Source organism: Myotis davidii, unplaced genomic scaffold (assembly GCF_000327345.1).
Source record: "Myotis davidii unplaced genomic scaffold, ASM32734v1 scaffold135, whole genome shotgun sequence".
Lineage (NCBI taxonomy): Eukaryota > Metazoa > Chordata > Mammalia > Chiroptera > Vespertilionidae > Myotis > Myotis davidii.
Genome location: NW_006289813.1, coordinates 3,184,206 through 3,191,481, shown reverse-complemented (window position 1 = coordinate 3,191,481; position 7,276 = coordinate 3,184,206). Strand labels below are relative to the sequence as shown.

The 7,276-nt window shown below is 38.3% G+C and overlaps 1 long non-coding RNA gene across 1 annotated transcript; it reads left to right on the top strand.

Annotated features, from left to right (window-relative positions):
- The first annotated feature begins 1,569 nt into the window (after positions 1–1,569).
- On the top strand, positions 1,570–6,562 carry LOC107182874. Its single transcript, XR_001513635.1, has 2 exons — positions 1,570–1,765; positions 6,445–6,562. It is a non-coding gene; the product is annotated as an uncharacterized LOC107182874 (long non-coding RNA).
- The last annotated feature ends 714 nt before the right edge of the window (positions 6,563–7,276 follow it).

Here is a 7,276-nt window from a genome sequence, read left to right as displayed (position 1 = left end):
TTTTCCAGACTCCCCCACTATTCGTATCTACATATCTGCTTAGATGTTCCAGTCTCTTCTAAGTTACATGTTTGAAGACATCTGTCTCTGCCTCTCACTAGCCTTCAGGTTCATATATCCAGTTGTCAAATCACCACACTTCCACACCTTGGCATATCTCACAGGCACTCAAAAATCAACGTCTAAATTTATCTACCAGTATTTCCCCAAACCTGATCTTGTTTTTGCATTTTCTATTGTCCAATGGAAAATTTGCTGTGTTTCACCATCTACCGTTTACCACATTCTGCCAGTTTTACCTCCTAAGCATTTCTTAAATCCATTGTTTTCTCACCTACTCTTACTGTTAATTCCCATTGTTTATCTGGATTACTGCAGCCTCCTAATTGGTCTTCTTTGCCTCCTAAACTCAATCTTCCTCACTTCACACAGCTACCAGAGTGCCTGGCTAAAATACAAATATCACCCTCTACTTGGCGCTTCCCACTGCCCACAATGCAAAATGTAAGCTCTCTAGCATGGTAAACAAACAATGGAATCTTGCATATTAACCTCTTTAGCCTCATCTCTCTCTGATTCTAACTTCTAACTCCAAAGTGGTTGTAATTCCCAGAGGACTCTGTGACATTGATTGAAAATGGCCTTTGCTAGTCCTGTCCACTATTCCAGGCTTGTTCTTATGCTTCTCCACATACTCCACTCCATCCTTTCTTGGGTAATTTCTATTCATACCTCATCTCCAAGAATCTTTCTCTGAAAATCAGTCTAGATGACCTCCAGTTCTGAAATTCTGTTATTCTATCCCATTGTCTTATACAAAATAATAGGACATTTTTAGGTTGAAAGAGGCAGCTTAAGTAAAGAGTTAAGATTTTAGACTCTGGAGTAAGATTGCCTGGTTCACATCCAGATCTGTACTTACTTAGCAGTGTGACTTTGGAATGATTGACTCAACCTTCCTCTACCTCGGTTTCTTCATCTATATAGAGAGAGGATTAAATGAGATAATGTGTAGACAACACTTAGCGCAGCTTCTGGACATAATAAGCACTTTATAAGAAAGTAAATGACCTTGTGTTATATTCAAGTAGGTGCTTTCCTTTATTTTCAACATGACTTCCAAATCTAACAGATCTAAAAAAAAATTGGTAGTTATGCATCTTTCATCATTGTTAGGAAATTTTTTAAAAACCTGCTTTTTTTATTGGTGAGGAAACTCTTCTGTACTTTAAAACAGGGGCGGGGAACCCTTTCTCTGCCAAGGGCCATTTGGATGTTTATACCGTCATCTGTGGGCTATCCAGAATTACCAGCTTAAAAATTAACCTGCTATATTGGATCAAACATTTAATTAACTCACCCCTAATGCCTTGCAAGACCATACCAAATGATTTTGTGGGCCTCATACAACCTTCGGGCTAGACGTTTCCCACCCCTGCTTTAAAGAGTAGCCTCTTAATACATAGACAAATAATTGAAATCATTATCATCTTGAGGTAAAAATTGCTAAGAATGAATATGTACTACAGAAATACAAGGTGTCATCATTATTTTCCTTTCTCACATAGTGTGTTGGATTGCTTATTTCCCACATCAGTAAATGGCAGTGGCTCCTGAGGATTATTGTGGCAGAGCAACAGGAGAGTCGGGACATGGCACGGATCAACACAGGTCATGTGGGCCATGCCCTCTGAGTATGTCTCCCTGTCTCTCAACATGGACAGGAAAGAATAAAAGAAAGTAGCAGGCACTGATGCGGGGTTAGGTTAGTAGATGTGGACACCTGGAGGAAAATGGCAGAATTGCCAAAGTGATTAGTGTGACTGGTGGTGTGGTATGGTAGGGTAGGGTAGGGTATAGTATGGTAGGGTAGGGTAGGGTAGGGTAGGGTCGGGTATGGTATTTGACAGCCTTGACTCTGGAGCAAGACTGCCTGGGTTTCTAGCCATTTCCAGCTGTGTGACCTTGGGTACGTTCTTTAGTCTCTCTGCCTCATAGGGTGTGGTGTGGTATGGTAGGGTAGAGTATGGTATGGTAGGGTATAGTATGGTATGGTAGGGTAGGGTAGGGTAGGGTAGGGTAGGGTAGGGTATGGTATGGTAGGGTATGGTATTTGACAGCCTTGACTCTGGAGCAAGACTGCCTGGGTTTCTAGCCATTTCCAGCTGTGTGACCTTGGGTACGTTCTTTAGTCTCTCTGCCTCAGTTTCATCCTCCCTAAAAATGCGGATAATAATAGAGTCTATGTCACAGTGTTGTTGGAAGGATTAAAGAGCCAGTATATGCAAAGCACTTAGAACAGTGCCTGTTATAGAAATGGTTGCCATTGTTATTATTGATGGTAGAGATAGTGATGGTTGACAGTGGCCAAGCAGCAGCTAGAGGCTTACTCAGAACTATACTGCATGCCAGCTATCTGATAGCTATGCTCACAGTCATCAGCCTCAAGTTTTAGATGCACTAGGAAGCAATATCACTTAAATCTTCCCTAATCGCCCATTTGTAATGTAACATTCTCTATATCCTCAATAAAGTAAAGTGCTTAAGCATAGGCTTCTGGTTAGTTACTCATGACTTAACATCACTGGGCTTCATCCTAAATTAAAGGATTTCGAAGAGCTGAGCTCTAAGGCCTCTTCCAGCTGTGAATTTGTGAATCTTCGGTTACTGGTCAATATGTATGTATTATTACCTGCACTCTAGTTTCCCCTTGAGGTTTTCTTCATTTATTATCCTTTTTAATATGGTTGTCAGCATGAGTGTTGTTTTCATGTTGAGTTGATATGTTTGTCAGCCCACATGTCTAGAATAGCAACTAGAGCTAGGCACATAAAGTTATTATTAGTATTTTTACTTTGTACTATGTATATTTTCAATTCTGAGCAAAAGTCAAAAAATTCATATAATGAACCTTCCCATAATCAACCTTCAAAATTGACAGCTCATGGCCAAGCTTTTTACATGTACCTCTTCTTTCTGCAATTATTTAGAAACCTATGCCCAGCATTATATTACTTTAATCATAAATATTTCTGTATATAGCACTAAGAATGAAATATTTTCAAAAATGCATAATCATAATACTATTGTTACATATAAAAACAATAAATACCTATCTGTGATTGAAACAGTCTTCTTCCTCCTCCTCCTCCTCCTCCTCTTCTTCTTCCTCCTTCCTCCTCCTCTTCATTTTCTTGTTTTTCCTCTTGTTCTTCTTCCTCCTGTTCTTCTTTTTTTAAGCAAACTGGTAATTCGCCACGCCTAGAATGAGGAATTAGGCATTATCATTCACTCAGCAAAATAACCATGTTTAGGTGACCCCCCCCCCAAAAAAAAGCCTAAATATTGATTAATGTACTGAAGAGAGATCTCTCTCATGAGTAATACACTGAGGATTTTGTTTCTGAAAAGTATACCCCAAACACCAGTTAAATGTGCTAGAAGCAATTTATTCAGCCTCTTAGAGAAAAGTGAGTGGAATGTCTTTTTTGAGTTGTGGTTTTCCATGTATGTGGGTAGCCCCTTTACTAATGAATTATTAAGGAAGTCTTGATTTCATTTGTGACATAGCACTTTATTTTTGATGCTCTATGGTTTAAGGTGGGTTTACTTAAGCCAGTTAAAGGATTTAAGAAGAAAAATCTTTTCATGTTTATTTATAATGAATTTCTTTCAAACCTGTAGTAATTAAACCACTTGTCCTATATACAAAATTAGGTGAAAATCAATTGGACTATTATCTTGTGTTTCTTACTTTTCAGAACCTAAGTTTTTAAATTTTTATTTAAATTCTTTAGAATTTTATAATACAAACTTTTCCTAAAATTTCTATTTGCCAAGTAGAAATACTATAAATATTTCTAATGTCATCCAGTTCTTCATATGACCTTTAGCAGTTTCTGTCTATCATTTCTTATTCTGACTCCTATTTCTTGGAAAAGATGACTGTGAAGAGTCCCTTTTCATTGATTTACAATGAAGTTTGGAAATAAGAACTTATTTCTATTACATTCCAAAATCCAACATAAAATTGCTTTTTTCTCTTTTTAATTTATTTTAATTTATTTTTAATTAAATTTTATTGTTGTGACATTGGTCAACATGAACATATAGGGGGTTTTTGTGTGTGTGTGTGTGTGTGTTTTTAATGGTTCACTAACATTTTAACAAAGAGTTGAAAGTAAATCATCATTCAACCCAAGGGAGACTTTGTATAATATAATTGGTTCTAGTACTTTTTTTAAAAATTTTAAATTCTTTATTGTTTAAAGTATTATATATGTCTCCTTTCCCCCCCATTGACCTCTCCCTGGCCATTCTCACCCCCCAGCTCATACCCTCACCCCTCTACTGTCTGTGTCATTGGTTATGCTTATATGCATGCATACAAGTCCTTTGGTTGATCTCTTATCCTCCCCCCCCAACCTGGTTCTACTACTTTTTAAAAATATAATTTTATTGATTTCAGAGAGGAAGAGAGAGATCAAAACATCAATGATGAGAGAGAATCACTGATCAGCTGCCTCCTGCATGCCCCTCACTGGGAACTGAGCCCACAACTGGGTCAATGCTTAACCAGTGCACCACACCGGCAGGGCTGGTTCTACTATTGAACCTTACTGATAGAGGAAGTTGTACACAACTGAGGTTATATGTGGCACTGTTTCCAAAATAAATAGTATATTTTTACTATGTAAGACTAAGTCCATTATAGTTGTAATGGCCATTTTAGTCATCAAATTTAAATACTACTTTGTGAGGACAAAACAGGGACTGTAGAATGAAAGAAAATGGATAATGCTTTGGCTTTATCAGAACCTGGAGGCTCCTCAGAGTAAAAGCCACTGGAATGTCTCTGTGTTTATGGTAGTTCTGCTCTGTACTCCAAATATTTGTAGCTGAGTTGATGGTGTACATTTTTGTGAGGGGCTGTTTATAGGAAGTGTACTATGTTACCTCGACAAGAGCACTTTGAAAGTTCATTGTTTTTATAAAGTTTTTTTGTATTTTTCTAGAGCTGCCCAATCTAAAAAATTACTTTCCTATACCAGCAGGTGGAAGCAAGAGCAGTCGAATTGTAGTACTGCCTTCTCCAAGTCTACTGGCGTGTTCTGTGGATCATTTACCCATGACTCAAAAGTATTTTTACGACATATCACTCACTTAACTCCTTTTCTTCAACAACTTTACTATCTTAGCACCTTCTCTTGATTACTTTATCCCCTTACTTACTTGGTGTCTAGGACAGGGTAATTTGGATTTTTATATTCTTTGATTCAGCAGTTACAACATACATGCTATGCACCAACACACTCTTCCACATTTGCCAAGAAATACAAAGGTGACTAAGACATGGACTGTGTTCTCAAAGAGCTTACAGTCCATTAGAATTAGGAGGAGAATATCTTCTTCACTTTTCCCCTGACTTGGGGGAGCAGATCACTCAGCCTTCCTAGTCCAGCTCCAACCAATCCATGGCTGGCTTTCAGTGTTCACCCAGATTTTAATTCATTCAACAAATATTTACTGAGTGCCAGGCACAATATATGAGCTTAATTGAAAAATTTATGCTGTTTTCCTTACAGATTAAAAAAAAAAAAAGACCTAATAGTCTTCAGGGGAAGTATCATTTATTTTTTTTATTGAATTTATTGGGGTGATACTGTTTAACAAAATTATACAGGTTTCAGGTGCACAATGCCACAACACATCATCTGTATATTGTATTGAGTGTTTACCACCCCAAGTCAATTCTCCTTCCATCTCCATTGATCCTCCCTATACACTCTTCTATTTCTCCCCACCCTCCAAAGTATCATTTATTTTTAAAAAAATTTTTAATACAAAGTGTATAGAGCAAGTAAGCAACTGACATATAGACCCTAAAACATTGAACTGAAGAAATTTAGAAGTAGTTAATGTAACATTTCCTGGAATACACTTAGAAGACCTCCCACAAATGCTAAATGAAATAAAAGTATGTACTCTGTCGGGGGTGCGGAACGTCCAGCCCTTGGGCTGTATAAGGCCCGAGAAATCATTTGGTCTGGCCCTGCCAAGGCATTAGGGGTGAGTTAATTAAATGTTTTGTTAAATATAGCGAGCTAACTTTTAAGTTTATAATTTTGTATGATCCAAGAATGATGTTATACATATTCAGATGGCCATTAGCAGAAAAAAGGTTCCTCACCCCCTACATCTAAATCAATTCTGTTAGCTGCTAGTAATAATAACAAATATTTAATACAAAGGATAGAAAAGAGGAAAACCAAGTTCTCAGGTTGTGTGTGTGTGTGTGTGTGTGTGTGTGTGTGTATAGACTGGGAAATGTAGAAGAACCTCCCCAAACCACACTTTCTCTGTCCTTTGGATTCCCTATCACTTTATTCATATAGAGTTTGCTCCCTAATAATCTCTATGTCTCTTCTTCTCTCTTATGGACAGCTCCTGAGGGCAATAACCATGTCACATTCATCTCTGTAATCTCAATAAATATTTACTGAAGAATGACTGAATCAACTCATTTGCCTCATAGGAAATCCCTTAATAATGAGCCTTTTTTTAAAATAAAGAACTAACATTTGACGCATATAAAGTTTTCTTAGAATGCCTCAGCTGAATCTTATCTATCAGCAATGTAGTTTATGCCCTGGCTCGTGTGACTCAGTTGGTTGAATATCGTACCATGTACTGAAAGGTCACCAGTTCAATCCCTGATCAGGGCACATCCCCAGGTGTGGGTTCAATCCCTGGTCGGGGTGCATACTGGAGGCACCTGATGGATATTTCTCACATGGATGTTTCTCTCTCCTGCTCCCTTCCTCTCTCTCTCTCAAATCATTTAAAAAAGCATATTAAAGAAATTAGGTTATGTGTTTGCCTGAGTACTTTCAGAAAGCCTTTTCAGCTTCCTAGGAGTGCACCTTTTCACATAGTTTCCTGCTTACCGGGAACAGTTAATTAATGGGCTCTGGAAAGGAATGAGACCGGGGTGCAGAGGGTAGCCATCAGGTTGTCCCAGTTTGAGTTGTTTTACTCTTTGGAAATGGGTGACTAAAAGCTGCCCAGGCCTACATGGCCTGTTTTTCAGAAAGAGCTGGATGGAAGCTAACATGGGGCACTCCTTCACGGCCCTTGGCAGCAATCCTTTAGGGAGTGGTACAGATAGCAAACCAGACAAGCCATGTCAACATGTAGTCTCTAACTGCTGTGTTTACCTCAGTTTCTCCCCATTACAAGCAGGTGGAAGACCGGGGAGGTGAATTTGTGAGAAATC